This window comes from Copadichromis virginalis, linkage group LG23, assembly GCF_057382275.1.
Source record: "Copadichromis virginalis isolate Kocher_CV1m ecotype Utaka linkage group LG23, C_Virginalis_male_GT1.1, whole genome shotgun sequence".
NCBI classification, from domain to species: Eukaryota; Metazoa; Chordata; class Actinopteri; order Cichliformes; family Cichlidae; genus Copadichromis; species Copadichromis virginalis.
Window position 1 is genome coordinate 52,555,161 of NC_140639.1, and position 17,706 is coordinate 52,572,866.

Here is a 17,706-nt window from a genome sequence, read left to right on the forward strand (position 1 = left end):
CTATATGTGCTGTTCAAGATTCATCTGGGAACACAATATATGAACCGATACAAATAAACAACATTTTCAGGGATTTCTATAAAACGTTGTATTCACCACAAATAAACCCATCTAAAAAAGAAACTGATCAGTTTTTGGACAACATAACTCTTCCAAAATTATTGGACACTCAAGCAATGGCACTGGATTCACCACTGACACCAGGTGAACTCCAGGAAGCCCTGATAAGTCTGCCCAATAATAAGGCTCCAGGTCCAGACGGCTTTCCTGCAGAATTCTACAAAGAATTCTGGTCGATTCTAGCACCAGTTTTCTACAGAACGTTGTTGGAAATTAAAGAAAAGGGCAGACTTCCATCAAATACGAATTCTGCAAACATTAATCTCCTGCTAAAACCAGGCAAAGACCCTGTATATCCCTCAAGCTATCGTCCAATATCCCTTATAAATGTAGACCTTAAAATAATCTGCAAAGCTCTCTCAAAGAGACTGGAGAAAATAACTCCCCTCTTAATTCATCCTGACCAAACTGGTTTCATAAAAGGTAGGCACTCATCAACAAATACACGTAGATTACTTAATTTGATAGACTACTCATACAGTAAAAACCTAGAAACTACAATATTCTCTTTAGACGCAGAAAAAGCATTCGACAGAGTTAACTGGAAATTTCTATTTGCAACTTTACACAAATTTGGTTTTGGATCCTCTTTCATAAACTGGTTAAAAATATTATATAATTCCCCAACAGCTTGTGTTAGAACAAATGACCAGACATCCTCCAGCTTCTGTCTCTTGAGGGGCACCAGGCAGGGATGCCCACTCTCCCCTTCACTATTTGCAATTTTTATTGAACCACTAGCAGCAGCAATTAGACAGAATTCAGTAATTAAGGGCATAAAATGCAAGAACGTGGAACATAAAATCAGCCTTTATGCGGATGATGTGTTACTCTTTCTCCAAAATTCACAAACCAATATCTCTGGGGTGATTGAATTGATAAACTCTTTTGCAAGAATATCAGATTACTCAATTAACTGGTCAAAATCTACAGTCCTACCGATTAATTGCTCCTTCCATAATTCCTCTTCTACACCACTGCAATCGGGAAATATAAAATATTTAGGTATTAATGTTTCTCCCAAGCTTGCAGATCTAACTAAATTAAACCATATCCCACTTTTAAAGAAGGTAGAAGATGATCTGGCTAGATGGAAATGTCTACCCATATCACTCATGGGAAGGGTTGCCGCTATAAAAATGATGGTCTTACCAAAAATAAATTATTTATTCTCAATGATCCCAACTAAACCGCCACAAGATTGGTTCAGATCTCTAGATTCATACATGTCCAAATTCCTTTGGAAAGATAAACCCCCACGTATAAGCTTAAAAACACTACAAAAGACCAAGGATAAAGGAGGACTAGAACTGCCTAACTTTCAGCACTACTTCTTAGCCAACAGGCTTCAGTTTATCTCAGGATGGCTAAAACATACCCTCTTAGATGAACCTTGGCTAGATGTAGAACAAGCACTTTGCAATAATCTAGAGATCTCAGACCTACCATTTATCAGCTCAAACATCCAACGACATGAATGCTTTAAAAGCGTCAACATCAGCTCTTCTCTGACAGCATGGTGGGAGTTTCTAAAATTGACGGCGTCTTCATTAATCCCATGCAAACGTACACCTATCTGGAACAACCCTGACATATTACAAAACAATAATATGATAAACTTTTCAGATTGGAGTGATAAAGGAATCAAATATTTAGAACATATACTAGAAGGAACAGAATTTATCTCATTTGACGGACTAGTTACACAATATGGGATCAACAAGAAAAGATTTTTAGAATATCAACAAATTAAATCCATAGTAAAAAAGAAATTTAAACCGGGTCAAGTTGAACTACAAACACCACCAAGTGTGGTTCAATTTCTTACTCTTAAAACCCCCAAATTACTATCCAAAATATACAGAATGCTTTCTAAAACAGATGAATCAATATCACTTCCTATTGCAAAATGGGAAGCGGATTTATCAGTTAACTTAGACCTAAACTTCTGGTCTCAGATTTGCTTAAAAACCTTTCATCTAATTAGAAATCCCAGTCTTCAATTAATTCAATACAAAATACTACATAGAGTGCACTATACAGGTCATCGGATGTTCAAGATGGGCTTTACGTCTACCAACAACTGCTCACACTGCCAAACCAATTCACCGGACAATTATATCCACGCTCTTTGGTTCTGTCCACCAGTTCAGAAGTTTTGGCGCAAGATATGTGAAGACTTATCGAAGTGTCTGAAATGTAACATTCCAACTTCCCCCTTAGTGTGTTTGTTGGGCAGCTTAGATAATGTCACTTCAGAAAAGAATATCGCCCATATGGTTTTCACTGCCCTGTGCATAGCCAAGAAAACAGTCCTCATGAACTGGAAAAATAAAAATAATCTTAATTCTAACCAATATAGAAATTATCTATTAGATTACATTAGTCTTGATACAGCCTCTGCCACCACATCAGATCAATTGCTCTGGGCTCCTTTGATCAGCTCCATCACCTAGTGGGGGTGAGGGGTCATAGTCTTAGTGACCTCACCTCCTGTGATGCATGAGTCCTCAAAGATTTCCTTCCACTGCCCAACAATATGCTTAGTTCAGCTCCCTATCTACAAGATACACCATGTGGGGAGAGCATCACTTTCTCCTCCTGAGCTGCTGGACGGTTTGCCCGAATCACTCTTCAAGGCAGTGCGAAAATCTTTTTCCATGGCCTCACTGAACTCCTCTCACACCTGAGTTTTGCTTCAGCCACTGTCTGAGCTGAGTTCTACTTACCCATGGGCTGCCTCTGAAGTCCCACAGGTTAACCAAGCCAGATAGGACTCCTTCAACCTAGCAGAGATTTTCAGTAAAGACTTAACTCTCTATCTCCCACATTATTGACCCTATGACTAGTCCATTGATTTTTCCCTAGTGCCCCTTGACTTGTCTTTCAGATTAACTAATGTACCAGCTGTCTTCAAGTCTTAGTCAACTACGCTCTCTGTGACTTCATCAACTACGACATTTGAAAAAGGCAACAAAGTCCAAAATGTGGGAGCCGTTACTGCAAAAGCCCTGCACCCTCTGAGCAGCTGCTGTGTCTTTGGCACTTTGGTAGAGCGGGGTAAGACCATTTAAGCACATAAAAGCACGTTTTAAAATGAACTCTAAAATGGACAGGCAGCCAGTGCATGGAGGATAAAACAGGAGTAACATACTCTCTTTTCCATGTTCAAGTTAAAGCTTGTGCTGCAGCATTGTGCACTAGCTGAAGACGACACAGGGAGATCTGGCCAACCCCAACATATAAAGAGTTATTGTAATCCAACCGAGATGTAATGTAAGCATGGATTACTCTTTCAAAGTAATCTTATTAGGGAAAATCCGAGCCTATCTGGTCCTGTGCGAAAAGGTAACTGTTCCTTACTCCAATAACTTCGTTTGGCACCTTTGGCAACAAGAATTGCAATCAGGCATTTGTGATGACTGCCAGAAGGTCTTTCATGTTGCTTGAAAGGCATCACTATGGTAACATCAACACTTCATTGCAGAATTGCTCAAATTCACCCAGTGGAGTTTTTTCTTTTAATATGAATGGTCTGTTTAACCTTCTGATAAAGCATCAGAAGGAAGAAACCATCATTTTATGTTTTTGTTTTGTCATTCAGAGGTGGACTTTCAGATCATTGCCCTGCTACACAACCCATGTCTGCTTCATGGCACGGACTGTTCCTTCTGGATTTCCTAGTACAGAGCAGACTTCATGGTTCATCAGTTAGTGCAAGTCCAGGTCCTGAAGTAGCAAAGCAGCTCCAGACCTCCAGGCCCACCACCATCATGTTTCACCTTTGGCACAGTGTTCTTTTTTATGAAAATATTTTACACCAGATGGAATGGGACTCCAGTCTTCCCAACATTTCTGCATTTGTCTTGTCAGTCCACAGAATATTTTCACAAAGGCTTGGGTAGCATCAAGTTGTGTGTGTGGGTTTTTTGTGTTTGTTTTTTTGTTGTTCTGAGCTCCGTTGTGACTTCCTGGATGAGTTGTACATATGCTCTTGGAGTCATTTTGGTAGGCAGGAATCTCCTGGGAAGGTTCACCATCGTTCCAGGCTTTCTCCATTTGTGGATAATACTCATACTGTGGTTTTCTGGAGCCTTAGAAATGGCTTTGTAATCCTTTCCAGACTGATCAGTGCCAATGACCTTGTTTCTCAGCTATTTCTTATAGTGGCATCATGACCCCTTTCTGTAATATTCTAACTACTTCACTTGGTCAGATTTATTGAGTCAACATGTCTGGCAGTATTGACGGTGTGACTAGTCAAAACCGAACTCCAAAAGCAACAATGACTTTTTCGCACAGAGCCAGGTAGTGTTTTCACTCTTAGTAAATGAAATCATAGTTTAAAAACTTTGCATTTATTCAGATCTATCTTTGACAAATATGGAAAAAACTACCCACTGTACATGTCATATAGCCATTACCAGTATTAACTCATGTGCCAAACATTTTCCCCACTAACACAACCATGGTGGGTGTTCATGTTTCTCCATTCATTTAAGCAGTTTCGCAGCCTCCTGCTAAGACAGACAAGCATCACTGTGTTCGCAAGTTTAAATGAAAATACTAATAAATAGCATTATAGTTGCTACTTTCTCACCACTCTGCATCAATGACACATCCATCCATTCTGCTTATCCTTTTTCAGGGAGGGGGAGTCTGTAGCAGGGCCAACACGTGTACACAGACAACCATTCGCACTCACACTCACTCCCACATTCAAGCCTATAGGCAATTGAGAGTTTTCAATTAAACTATCCCCGCTAAGTGCATGTTTTTGGACAGTGGGAGGAAGCAGGAGAAATTACTCAATTAGTTACTTGAGTTTTGTAGTAAATGATTACATTTGTTTCTGTTTTGCTTTAAATCCTTTTGTTGTTAAACAAATTGGCAGCATTGATATTAGTACATGAACACACGACACTCATACAATTCATACAACACTTTTTCTATGCACACTTACATATTAATGGAGATAATAATAATGACAAAAATTTAAATGAAACTATATACATTATTGATGTGTGACAGTGATTTATATAAACTGTTGGTCTCTAAAGTATAAATAAATGTATCACTTAGTGAGGATTTAAGTGAAACCTCTGAATGTCCATGGATATTAATCTCCGTTAATATGTGAGTGTGTAAAGTCCACAGAAAAAAGGTGGCGTATGAATTACTTAATATGTATGTATACCTTCCTTAAAATGGATTTTACTTTGTATGTATAATCTTCTCCATGTGTCCAGCAATGCTTCTCCTCCCTGCTTGCCCTCTCTGGCTTTGCAAGAGGCTTTTTGTGTCAGTGAATTTTCTGCACTCATGCTTCCTGTCCACACACTAACCCCAGAGGCGCAGCCTTGTTTTATGCATGCCCTCTTCCCATTGCAAGGTCCATAAATGGTCTCTCAGTGGGGAAAAGTGAGCCCGGGCTGTGACATGCCACTCACATGAGATATGCAGGGCAGCTGAATGCTACTGATGTTCCACCCTGAGTCTGTGTAACTGTGGCTGATTAACCCCTCCATCCCCTTCCCTTCACTCAGATCCTTTCCTTAATATATTCACCCACACTGTGTGATAATATGACTGTAAAACAGTGATTTAAGGAACCGAGTGCTCAGGAAGGGTTTGGTTTAGCACAGCAAAATTCACCACTAAATTGTTCATGGCTCAGACTTGTCCTCTGGAAAAGTGAGTACTAGCAGTGCAGCAGGAACCAGAACTTGCTGAAATCATTGGTGATACATTTTGCTTGATATCCCAAAAAATACAAATAGGTGTAAAATGAAAGTCATGAGCATATAAACACTGTGGAGACTGACAGTAAATATACTAACGTGACAGTAACTGCAATAATTAGTCTTTGGATTTTTGCTCTTGAAACCTCCGCTGTGAATAGATGATAGATAGATGATAGATATTCCAAGACATGATGAGAAATCTCATCAGCAGGTGGTGGGTCTTCCCCACCTCAACACCTCACAGGGAGGCACCCGGGAGGGCTTTAATTTATGTCCACCTACACTGTTATGAGTAGCCTAATATGTTTGTTACAAATTCATTTTGTCATAATAATCTTTATTTCTTTGTGAATGCAACTAAAATAAATTGTGTGTTTCTTTGTCTTCCACAGAATAATTAGCTACACATTGCAATGTGCAAACAGAAGAAAGGACCAGAAACAACAGCGTTTGTCTCCTGAAATTTCAGGCCAGCTGTAATTCTTTTTGTTTGCATGCATGAAAATCCCAGTTCTTTACTGCGCTGTGAATGCCAAGGAGGACCATCTTATATAACCTCTGAATTATCAAACTATGTTGTGCATGCAAATAGACACATACTATATATTATGCTGTATATAAAGGGCGATCGTGGCTCAAGAGTTGGGAGTTCGTCTTCTAATGGGAAGGTTGCCGGTTCGAGCCCCTGCTCGGACAGTCTCGGTCGTTGTGTCCTTGGGCAAGACACTTCACCCGTTGCCTACTGGTGGTGGTCAGAGGGCCCGGTGGCGCCAGTGTCCGGCAGCCTCGCCTCTGTCAGTGCGCCCCAGGGTGGCTGTGGCTACAATGTAGCTGCCATTGTAGTCACAGCCACCCTGCCATTTCAGTCCAAATGAACACACACAGTCAGTCTCACATAAATGAATAAAGTCTACTATAGCTATGTAGTCCAACTTAGAGTAGAATAGCCCGTCATTGTACATGTACAATGAAATTGTGGGTGCACCATACAACCTGTGCAGGATTAAATGTAAATATTAAGGCCACATGAATAAATAACAAACAGGGAGGAGGATTATTATACAAAACAAGAGAAAGGCACACAGTAGTATAGGACACTAACGTCTAACAATACTCAGCTATACTAAAAGTAGGTTACTCTTTTAGCTGCTTTGAACATACATACACATACATACATTGTCATACAAACATATTTGTATAGTAATGCTGCACATTTTTAAATTACTTACCGTATTTCCCGGACTACAAAGCGCACCTGAATATTAGCCGCACAAGCTAAAATCAGGGGAAAATCCTGTTTTGTACATACATTAGCCGCACCTGACTAAAAGCTGCAGGTGTTTCAATTAGGGCTGGGACAACGCGTCAACGTAATCGATTACGTCGACGCAAAAAATACGTCGACATAAAAAAATCTGCGTCAATGCGTCGTCACTTTCAAAAAAAGACATGGCGGCAGCGAGTAGCGGAATCATGAATGAGGCAGTTGCAGTCAACTTAAATCACTCCACCCGAACACGCAGTTCTACAGTATGGGGATATTTTAACAGAAAAGGAAGTGATTCAGTCGTTTGCCGGCTTTGTGAGGTGGAAATGGCCTATCATAAAAGCACGACGGCTATGCACCAGCACCTCAAACAACTGCATCCAGGAGCAGCTTCTGCAAAGGACAAACCACCGTAAGTTTTCAACTTTTTTACTAACGCTAGTTTTTACCCGTTAATTCATCCAGACCCCCCCGCGTAGACGTACACTCACTCATAGACACAGAGATAAACACCCAACCTCCGTAAATGCAAAACTCATTTAAGCTCCTTAGCAGTAACATATAGCAGTTGCTGTTGTTATTGTTTTTTTGGTTTGTGGCCCATGCTGGCAAAATGAGTCTGAATGCACGCAGGCTGATTATCAGAATCGGCGAAAGACAAAAATGTGAGACAGCGAATTGGCCGCAGGAGAAATGTTAACAAGGATAATGCACCACCTGCTAAACGTAGCCGTCGTGGACACTGTTACAACATTGTTAAAGTGCTTGCAAAAGCAAAATGACAATGAACTCTTGATTTGTCAAAGTTAATGTGTTTCATCCTATTTGAACGCTGTTTTTATACATAATGCTTCTCCAGCTTGATCTTATAGGTCAAAGTTATGCCATCTAATGACTAGAAAGCAGTGCACCAGTAAAGGTGCCATCAGCTATGGCTGTTTAAACGTTATCTTTTCCAGCCATCATGATTACTGCATATCATATGTTCAACATTGGGGATTATTATTAACCTCTTACTGTTATGCTATGAAAGAACATGGCATGACAGTATGTGTGTATCTATCTATCTCAACCAGATCCTTATCAGATTATTTTCATATTATGCTTTCCATATGATTATTTTGTAATTATTCGAATTCATCTGTGTGCTGTGTGTGATTTATGATTTCAGGAATAAACAGAAAAGTCTGGAGGACTACTGTCAGAGAAGAAGTACACCATGCACCCCCCAGGAGGTGGCTGTACTTACTGAGAGCGTCTTATCTATGATTTTAAAAGACAAGAGACCACTTGCTGTGGGTGAGGGATTCAAAGAAATGCTGACCACTTTCCAACCAGGTTACACTCTGCCGTCTAGGCGTCATTTTACAAGCATGATGGAGAGAAAGTATGAAACTTCAGTGGAGAAACTAAGCAATGAACTAAAAAAAGCCACATCCAAAATCTCCCTTACCACTGATGCTTGGACAAGTCTGGTCACAGAGTCCTACTTAGGGGTAGCTTGTCATTTCATTATTTGTTCAAAGACGCCATTGCTGCTGTTTGTATATTATTAATTTTTTGCTATGATTTCCTTTGTTATATTTGTTTTGCAAAACATTAAATTTTTTGTTAAAAACAGAAGATTGTAGTACAATGTTATTGTGGATTTTGTTTTGTGAATGAAGAGCACTTTTTGGCAGAAAGCAAAGTGAATGTTACATTTTGTTTGTTTAAAGACACCATTGTTGCTATTTATTTGAAATGTTTTGTTAACTTTTCCTTAATTTTATATATGTTTGCACATTTCATTTCTTGTTAAATGCTCTATTGTATTGATTGTGCGACCTCTACAACTTTATTTTGCAATTTTTTTTTATTAAAAAGTCTTCAAATGAATAAATTTGTGTTTTTCATTTATATACATAAATTAGTAAATGTGAAATTGCTATACAAGTCAAATAATGGGGAAAAAAATCGTTAATCGAATCGAAATCGAATCGGATTGAAAAACGAATCGTTAGATTAATCGATGCATCGAAAAATTAATCGCTAGATTCATCGATTAGGAAAATAATCGTTTTGCCCAGCCCTAGTTTCAATGTTGACTTATCATATGTAAGAGAATATGCACAAAGGGAATTGTCAGGAAAGAGATGGCTGTTTGGAGACACACCCCTTTTATTAATATTTTGAAAAACAAGTTATGGGTACATATTTGCATAACTTTTTAGGTATATGTAAAAGTAGCGGTAATTACAAGTAGGAAACATGTGCTGTGCTTCATAAATGAGTAACAAATGTAGTACATAACAATAACCTACAGCACACCAGAAAAATAGATTGGACTACCTTTTAGGCTCAGGTGCAGCGACACGGCTTTAACAAGAAGAAAAGTCAGTCATTCACCACCATCTTCCTGCCACTAAAACCACCAAAGTCCTCTCCTCCAGTGTCGGATACGAACAGGCTCAGGATGGCTTCGTCATCCACTCTCAGCTTCTTTCCTTCGTTGTCACTTTCAAAACCAAAGAAATCCTCGTTGTCAGAGTCGAACACCCTCAGAAGGGCCGTGGCGGTGTCCTCCTCTCCATCATGCAGCAGTCCAGCCCTTCGAAATCCGTTGGTGATCATGGATGTTTTCACACTTTTCCACGCTGTCAGATTCCACCGGTGGAGTTGAGCATAACTTGCTTTTCGCAAGTTTATCGCCGCTCATCATCCACGCCTCCCGTTGAACGCGTAGCGCTACTTTGAAGTTTGTTTTTCGAGCTACTTGTACGGCACTACATAGTGCCGTACAACAGCGGAACAAACAAAACAAATCGTCTTACGATATCACAAAAATCATGGACAATCTATAGAAAAGCCGCACCTGACTAAAAGCCGCAGGGTTCAAACCTTTTGCAAAAAGTAGCGACTTATAGCCCGACAATTACGGTAATTATTTTTAACATTATTAAGTCAATAACATTCAGGTAAACTTTGTTTTCTTGAAACTTTCTGCGACCTGTGGCACAAAAACATCTTCATATCTTTGCATTCAACTGTAAAGCGTGTGAATGCAAATATTCACTGTGTAAATAAAGCTTAAAGCACAATACAACAGAGCCACAGTGCAGCCACTTTTGACCTGCAAAGTCTGACTCCACTGTGGCAGACTGTAACTTCTAAATGCTAGAATCAGAATCTCAGCCCCTTTGAAACATGGCATAGGCGCAGACACGAGTGGTTTTTACCACGTACTAACCTGCAAACACAGGAAAATATCATCAATGACTGTTCCAACCCTTTGTAAAATAAAGAAAAATCATTAAACAAGAAGGTTTAGACTAATCAATTAACCTGCCCCCACAAACCGCATGTCTTTGGACTGTGGGAGGAAGGCGGAGTGCCCGGAGGGAACCCACGCAAACACGGGGAGAACATGCAAACTCTACACAGGACCTTCTTGCTGTGAGGCACCAGTGCTAACCACTGTGCCACCGTGCTGCCCTAAACTCAAACATGAAATTCAATTTTATTTAGACTCTAGGTCAAATTCTTTTTAAACCGATTACTTTCAAGTGTAATATTTAAAAGTTACTCCTTGAAGCTTTAGTCTCTAGCCTCTGATGCACTGGAGTCTATATGAACTGTTGTGCAACTTGCATGTGAGTGTTTTTTATGTAATTTTTTATTGCAGGATGATAGCTTTGCAGAGAGCTGTTAATCTCCACACCTCCAGTATGTAATAACAGCTTTTTGTAATACATTCTGAGGCTCCAAGCACACAGCTGAGATTTTGCTGATGACATCACTATGGCAACATCAAGTTTTTTTCTTCACTCCAGAGCAACAAAATGCATTACGCAACTATTTTCACAGGCTGAGTAAGACTGTCATGATGGGTAAAATGAGGCTGCCATTTAAAACCAGCAAAAAATGATCAGTGTGTGTCTAGTAGCATACCAAAAGCTAGAATACCTGTGCAACACACACACACACACATATATATATATATATATATATATGTGTGTGTGTGTATGTATATATATACATATATATATATATATATGTATATATATATATATATATATATATATATACATACATACATACATACATACACACACACACACACACACACACACACACACACACACACACCCAGCACGCCCCTGTGGGCGGTTTATCCTTCAAGCTCGGGTCCTCTACCAGAGGCCTGGGAGCTTGAGGGTCCTGCGCAGTATCTTAGCTGTTCCCAGGACTGCGCTCTTCTGGACAGAGATCTCCGATGTTGTTCCCGGGATCTGCTGGAGCCACTCGCCTAGCTTGGGAGTCACCGCACCTAGTGCTCCGATTACCACGGGGACCACCGTCACCTTCACCCTCCACATCCTCTCGAGCTCTTCTCTGAGCCCTTGGTATTTCTCCAGCTTCTCGTGTTCCTTCTTCCTGATATTGCTGTCATTTGAACCGCTACATCGATCACTACGGCCGTCTTCTTCGGTTTGTCTACCACCACTATGTCCGGTTGGTTAGCCACCACCATTTTGTCCGTCTGTATCTGGAAGTCCCACAGGATCTTAGCTCGGTCATTCTCCACCACCCTTGGGGGCATCTCCCATTTTGACCTCGGGACTTCCAGGTTATACTCGGCACAGATGTTCCTGTACACTATGCCGGCCACTTGGTTATGGCGTTCCATGTATGCCTTGCCTGCTAGCATCTTGCACCCTGCTGTTATGTGCTGGATTGTCTCTGGGGCATCTTTACACAGCCTGCACCTGGGGTCTTGCCTGGTGTGATAGACCCCAGCCTCTATGGATCTTGTGCTCAGAGCTTGTTCTTGTGCTGCCATGATTAGTGCCTCTGTGCTGTCTTTCAGTCCAGCTTTGTCCAGCCACTGGTAGGATTTCTGGATATCAGCCACCTCCTCTATCTGCCGGTGGTACATACCGTGCAGGGGCCTGTCCTTCCATGATGGTTCCTCGTCTCCCTCCTCTTTCTTGGGTTTCTGCTGCCTGAGGTATTCACTGAGCACTCGGTCAGTTGGGGCCATCTTCCCAATGTATTCTTGGATGTTCGTTGTCTCATCCTGGACTGTGGTGCTGACACTCACCAGTCCCCGGCCCCCTTCCTTCCGCTTAGCGTACAGCCTCAGGGTGCTGTACTTGGGGTGAAACCCTCCATGCATGGTAAGGAGCTTTCTTGTCTTGATGTCAGTGGCTTCTATCTCCTCCTTTGGCCAGCCTATTACCCCAGCAGGGTACCTGATCACGGGCAGGGCGTACGTGTTGATGGCCCGGATCTTGTTCTTACCATTCAGCTGACTCCTCAGGACTTGCCTGACCCTCTGCAGGTACTTGGTGGTTGCAGCTTTTCTAGCGGCCTCTTCATGGTTCCCATTCGCCTGCGGGATCCCCAAGTACTTGTAACTGTCCTCTATGTCTGCAATGTTGCCTTCTGGTAGTTCAATCCCCTCAGTTCTGACTACCTTCCCTCTCTTTGTTACCATCCGACTACACTTCTCCAGTCCGAACGACATTCCAATGTCATTGCTGTATAGCCTGGTAGTGTGGATCAGTGAATCGATGTCTCGTTCACTCTTGGCATACAGCTTGATGTCATCCATGTACAGGAGGTGGCTGACAACTGCTCCGTTCCGTAGTCGGTATCCGTAGCCAGTCTTGTTAATGATCTCACTGAGGGGGTTCAGGCCTATGCAGAACAGCAGTGGGGACAGAGCATCTCCTTGGTAGATCCCGCACTTGATGGTGACTTGTGCTATGGGCTTGGAGTTGGCCTCTAGTGTTGTACGCCACATCTCCATTGAGTTCCTGATGAAGGCTCTTAGGGTCCCATTGATCTTGTACAATTCTAGGCATTCCAGTATCCAGCTGTGGGGCATTGAGTCATAGGCCTTCTTGTAATCAATCCAGGCAGTGCACAGGTTGGTCAGTCTGGTCTTGCAGTCTCGGCTGATTGTTCTGTCTACCAGTAGCTGGTGTTTTGCGCCTCTGGTATTCTTGCCAATTCCTTTCTGTGTCCCGCTCATGTATTGACCCATGTGCCTGTTCATCTTAGCCGATATGATGCCTGACAGGAGCTTCCATGTAGTACTGAGGCAGGTTATTGGTCGGTAGTTGGAGGGGACCGGTCCCTTCTTGGGGTCCTTGGGGATCAGGACAGTCCGACCTTCGGTTAGCCATTCCGGGTGTCTCTCGTTAACTAGCAGCTGGTTCATTTGTGCTGCCAGACGCTCGTGGAGTGCGAGATCATATATATATATATATATATATATATATATATATATATATATATATATATATATATATATATATATATATATATATATATATATATAGATAGATAGATAGATAGATAGATAGATAGATATCTGTAGGAGTCCCAGCTTTTTGAGTTTAGGAGTAAACCAGGGTTTGTCATTGTTATAACTCACCCTGGTGTGTGATGGCACAATGCTGCCCTCCCAGAAGTGGATATAGGAGGTTACAGTGTCCGTAAACTCATCCAAGCTGTTAGAAGCAGCCTTCATCGTGTCCCAGTCTGTAGACTCCAAACACGTGCGAAGCTCCTCCACAGCCTCGTTGCTCCACAGTTTTTTAGTTCTCATGACAGGTTTGGAGAGCTTCAGCCTCTGTCTGTACGCGGGGATCAGGTGGATCATGATGTGGTCAGAAAGTTTGGGAAGCTCTTGGCTCAGATTGGCTTTGTTAAAGTCCACAAGAGCAATAATGAGAGAGTCCGGGAATGTCTGCTCCATGTGCATGTGACACACTAATGTGTGATCCCATCAGAAGTAGTACTTGTTAAAAAAATGAGAGATTTGTCACCGAAGTGAGCTATGTGTAATGAGGTAGTTGCACCCCCCCCCCCCAGCCTCCGGGTGGCGCATTGCTCAGTGAGACAGAATAGCGAGGTCATAGGTCCTCCTCTCCAATATGGCAGAAGCGAGGCAAAGAGAAACTTCACCAGTCGTCTCTGTCTCATCATTTCCCTGTTTTGCAGGTTTGTAACCGGTAAAACTACATTAAAACGGTTGTAAAATATTGATAAGAAACACAGCTAAATGTGGGGGTATAAATCAGTGGGTAAACCCTGTTATTTGTTACGTTGTATGAAGTAGAAGGACTGGAAAAATGCCAAAGCCTAGCCAGCCGCGGGCGCCATTTTGGTTTCCTTTCTCCACTTATGTCAGGTCGTTTTAGCTGAATAAGCTCCTTGTTGTGTCCTGATATTGTGAATATGAATGTTAATCTGCTGTTGGCAGTGAAGAACGACTGTTTACTGGTTCTGAAAAGTGATTTTGAGAATGTTAAAGCTAAAGCTAAGCCTGCCAGCATACACATGACTCTTTCATGTATTCGTGAGCTACTAAGCTAAATTGGTTTAAGACCAAGCACTGGTATGTTGGTTAAAACAATCAGAATGCATAGGTATTTGGGTTAAAAGTTAAATAGAGGTAAAAATGTATTCGAACATGCACTTCATATTATTTTGAATTGTCATTCAGAGAGAATAGCTGAGTGGATGATTTAATAATAATAATGGATTGGATTTATATAGCACTTTTCAAGGCACCCAAAGCTCTTTACAATGCCACTATTCATTCACTCTCACATTCACACACTGGTGGAGGCAGCTACAGTTGTAGCCACAGCTGCCCTGGGGCAGACTGACAGAAGCGAGGCTGCCATATCGCGCCATCGGCCCCTCTGGCCAACACCAGTAGGCGGTAGGTAAAGTGTCTTGCCCAAGGACACAACGACCAGGACAGAGAGGCTGGGGATTGAACCAGCAACCTTCCGGTTACAAATACGCGTCCCAACCCCCTGAGCCACGGTCGCCCCTATTTAAAGGTCACTACACATGAAGTATTTTTGTTTTCTATGTCCAGACGGTTGTATTCTTATTTCTGTTGCATATGAAGAATGGTGGTGCTGCAAATTAAAAATACATGTGATTGTATAAATAAATATGGCAGAAGCGAGGCAAAGAGAAACTTCACCAGTCGTCTCTGTCTCATCATTTCCCTGTTTTGCAGGAACATTTAATCTGTTTTACCGGCCCAAACTCTGGGTCGGTTACATGCAGTATCTGCTCCACGAGGGCGCACTGAGCGGCCTGCACATCTGCATCTGGCGGGATGTAAACTGTGGCCAAGATGAATGAAGCAAACTCCCGTGGAGAATAAAATGGTTTGCAGTGAATAAAAAGGTATTACAGAGAGGAAGAGCAGTGCTGAGCAATCACTGTTACATCTGTGCACCAGCCACTATTAATGTAGAAGCAGACGCCTCCACCTGTGGTCTTACCAGAGAGAGAGGCCTGACGTGAATGAGGAAAAACATGACTTTGTCTTGCAATGCCAAAGCTAGGGTGACATCTGTTGTTTTGCTGTTATCTTGAGAGGGTGATATTGTGGGGGCTTTTTTTGTTGTTTTGTTGTTTTTTGTGTGTGTTTTAAATTCAATCAAGTTTTATTTACATAGCATCAAATAACAATTACAGTTGTCTTGAGGCACTTTATATTATAATATTTACAATAATACAATATGAGCAAGCGCTTGGCAACAAGTGACCTTTTAACTGGAAGATACCTCCATCAGAACCAGGCCCAGGTAAGGGCAGCTTTAGTAAAAAGGACAGTTTGAAGCTTAATCTTAAAAGTAGAGATAGTGTCTGTCTCCTGAATCCAAACTGGAAGCTGGTTCCACAGAAGAGGAAAAGCTGTGCCTCCCATTCTGCTTTTAAATATCCTAAGCCCGCAATCTGAGTGTGAAGTGCTCTAATAGGGTGATATGGTGCTATACGGCCTCTAAGGTTATCCAAGACATTTGTAAGAATTTATCCATTTCTGTACACATTTCCAACAGCACCTTAAGTCTGCATACAGTGGGGCAAAAAAGTATTTAGTCAGCCACCGATTGTGCAAGTTCCCCCACCTAAAATGATGACAGAGGTCAGTAATTTGCACCAGAGGTACACTTCAACTGTGAGAGACAGAATGTGAAAAAAAATCCATGAATCCACATGGTAGGATTTGTAAAGAATTTATTGGTAAATCAGGGTGGAAAATAAGTATTTGGTCAATAACAAAAATACAACTCAATACTTTGTAACATAACCTTTGTTGGCAATAACAGAGGTCAAACGTTTACTATAGGTCTTTACCAGGTTTGCACACACAGTAGCTGGTATTTTGGCCCATTCCTCCATGCAGATCTTCTCGAGAGCAGTGATGTTTTGGGGCTGTCGCCGAGCAACACGGACTTTCAACTCCCGCCACAGATTTTCTATGGGGTTGAGGTCTGGAGACTGGCTAGGCCACTCCAGGACTTTCAAATGCTTCTTACGGAGCCACTCCTTTGTTGCCCGGGCGGTGTGTTTTGGATCATTGTCATGTTGGAAGACCCAGCCTCGTTTCATCTTCAAAGTTCTCACTGATGGAAGGAGGTTTTGGCTCAAAATCTCACGATACATGGCCCCATTCATTCTGTCCTTAACACGGATCAGTCGTCCTGTCCCCTTGGCAGAAAAACAGCCCCATAGCATGATGTTTCCACCCCCATGCTTCACAGTAGGTATGGTGTTCTTGGGATGCAACTCAGTATTCTTCTTCCTCCAAACACGACGAGTTGAGTTTATACCAAAAAGTTCTACTTTGGTTTCATCTGACCACATGACATTCTCCCAATCCTCTGCTGTATCATCCATGTGCTCTCTGGCAAACTTCAGACGGGCCTGGACATGCACTGGCTTCAGCAGCGGAACACGTCTGGCACTGCGGGATTTGATTCCCTGCCGTTGTAGTGTGTTACTGATGGTGACCTTTGTTACTTTGGTCCCAGCTCTCTGCAGGTCATTCACCAGGTCCCCCCGTGTGGTTCTGGGATCTTTGCTCACCGTTCTCATGATCATTTTGACCCCACGGGATGAGATCTTGCGTGGAGCCCCAGATCGAGGGAGATTATCAGTGGTCTTGTATGTCTTCCATTTTCTGATGATTGCTCCCACAGTTGATTTTTTCACACCAAGCTGCTTGCCTATTGTAGATTCACTCTTCCCAGTCTGGTGCAGGTCTACAATACTTTTCCTGGTGTCCTTCGAAAGCTCTTTGGTCTTGGCCATGGCGGAGTTTGGAGTCTGACTGTTTGAGGCTGTGGACAGGTGTCTTTTATACAGATGATGAGTTCAAACAGGTGCCATTCATACAGGTAACGAGTGGGGGACAGAAAAGCTTCTTACAGAAGACGTTACAGGTCTGTGAGAGCCAGAGATTTTCCTTGTTTGAGGTGACCAAATACTTATTTTCCACCCTGATTTACCAATAAATTCTTTACAAATCCTACCATGTGGATTCATGGATTTTTTTTTTCACATTCTGTCTCTCACAGTTGAAGCGTACCTCTGGTGCAAATTACTGACCTCTGTCATCATTTTAGGTGGGGGAACTTGCACAATCGGTGGCTAACTAAATACTTTTTTGCCCCACTGTATTCTCACAGGACAGGGCATTACAAGCATGCTGCAGGAACTCCTGCTGTCCACCCCATTACAGAGCCTTTTCTTTTAGTAGAGCTCCTCATC